A 2,538-nucleotide genomic window follows, 5' to 3' on the forward strand; every position below is an offset into this window, starting at 1 on the left:
AGAAGCGCTCTCCACTTTCCACTTGCAAATTCCGCCATGTAAACAGCGAATCCGCCATGGTGCAAATGCAACTGGCTTTTAAAGGGATTGGGAGATGAGACTCTGATTGGTTTCATGCATGTTACCCCAAAACACACCCATGACTCATTACAACCAGAGGAGGTACAACCCTTTGGGACCATGCGCCTGACCGGCCGTTTTTTCCATAGTTAAACTAACAAAAGTGAATTCGGTCATGAGGATGCACCATGCACTTAGATCATTAAAATAGGGCCCAAAGTCTAATACACTAGCATTCTTCCTGAATTTAACATTCTTTTAGTGTTACAGAATGTTTCAATGAACACAAAATTTATTGATGCATGCAATAGAGGGTTTAAACAGAATTCTGATGCCAATCTATCAAGGTTTTTTATTTATTTATTTTTATCAGCCACCAGTAAAGGATTTCATAGCAGAGAGGAGGATGACGAAGGCACCCGTAACTCAATCTCAAAAGTGTGTTTCTCTCTCTCTCAAACATTGCCCTCTCTGGGGAAATGCCAAAATTTTGGCCTTCTGGAAGGTGTCAATGTATCTAGTTGCATGCACAAGGATGAAGAAAAAGCACATTGACTGACAACAGACACAGAGAGACCTGTGTTGCTATGGTGATGAGTGATGTTTACCAACCCCTGTAAAGGATTGGGCAGGGGGTTTCATTTAAGCGCAGAGCTCAAACCTGCCTGACGGTGATTCGGACTTGTCCTTGACTGAGGATGCATCATGATATTGCATCATATAAGCAACACATCTTCTCAAAAAAGAAAATGAAACAAAATGTAGTTTTATTTTGAGCTGTCATATTTCTCTCTTGCTTGTTTTTGCATCATTTATCATTTAGTAATGACTGCATTTCTTCACTAAGAAAGCATCAGAAATACAATTGTAAATGTACAACCTTTGACAGGTGTTTATGATTCAGCCTCAATTATCACCCCTCAAGAACAACTGCAGGGCTTTACAGCTTTAAGACAGGAAGAGCTAAATAAACATATCATTACATCTAAACCAACTACCAGCTTACTAGATCAAATACATTCTATTGAAGGAGATATTGCCTGCAGAGAGCTCCTTCTCAATATTATTAACTCATGTCTAACTCTAGGTCATGTGCCAAGATGGCCTCACCAAATGAATTGACAAATTATAGAACCATATTAATTTCTAGAAAAAGTTGTGTTCGTTCAGTTCTGCTCTTTCATCAAAAAACAACAACAACAACACAAAAACAAATCAGGCGGGATTCAGGCCCCATCAGAAACTGCACTTGTTAAAATTACAAAGATCATGACATGCTCTTAGATCGACTAAAAAATGACATGGTATTTACGGACAGGCATTAGTGGTTTAGATCGTATCAGACACTTACCATTTTGTTTACTTACACAGGGAATTATACAATGCAATGTCAGTAAATGATGGAGTGCCTCAAGGAGCTAGGCCTTCTGCTATTTTTGATATACATGCTGCTGCCCCTTGGTAATATTATTAGAAAACATGGAATTAGTTTCCACTGTTATGCTGATGATACTTCATATATTTCATCACGACGATGAAATCTTTAAAACTCCGTTTCCACCGAAATTACCCATAACAATTTGTCCCAGGAACACTTTTTTCCCCCATCGCGGTCTAAAGTACCGTGAAGATTAGTCCATTGACGTAGGACTGCGCGCGACTTTCCAGTTCCCGCTGGATTTCGTCCTCTATTTACTTAATAAACATAAAAGGGTTATTTACTTAAAGCCCGAACCTCGTCGTCATTCCATCTGCCAGACATCTTTTTTAAACCCCACTGTTGATTCGAATAGCAAGCTACTCTTACTGCACGCACCGCAACAGACTTACGCCCGTTTCACACATACTCCGTCTGCAGTGCGTGTGCAGTGCGTGTTGCGTTGCAGGAGCCCCACACCCTGTAGTGCTTTACATATGCTGCGTTTGCAGTCCGCAACTGATCCGCTGTTGCACACCACAAACACAGCATTTATTCATTATTTTTTAAAATCCAAAAGTTTTTACTGAACATGCCTCGTCAGAATTCCAATCCTCTTTGTTTACTCTTTAATAAAAGTCAGGTTACATAGCCTACTACATTTAAACAACATTTTTTAAATTTATTAATTCATATTTATATATAAATATACTTAAGATTTAGCTCACACAAAAGGCAAAACATTTAAACATAGGTTATAGCCTAAAATCATAAACATTTTAAATTAGAAACTTAGAATAGTCTATTCAAAAACAGCCGACTCTCGTCTTTTCTTTCGTTTTTACACCCTTTTAAAAGAAATCCTGCAGGTCAAAAAGAACTTTGCTTTTCACCTCCAAGAAAGTACGAGTGCTATCCATTATGGCACATTTTTTTTTACCTCAATGCCAGGTAAGGTGTCGTTTTGTTGCTTTACTTGAGGAAAAAAAGCCATGTGTTGACTTTGAAACAAGAGTATATTTTAAATGATATGCATCCGTGTTGAAATTACTAGATTTTCG

Source organism: Pseudorasbora parva, chromosome 8, assembly GCF_024679245.1.
Source record: "Pseudorasbora parva isolate DD20220531a chromosome 8, ASM2467924v1, whole genome shotgun sequence".
Taxonomy (NCBI): domain Eukaryota; kingdom Metazoa; phylum Chordata; class Actinopteri; order Cypriniformes; family Gobionidae; genus Pseudorasbora; species Pseudorasbora parva.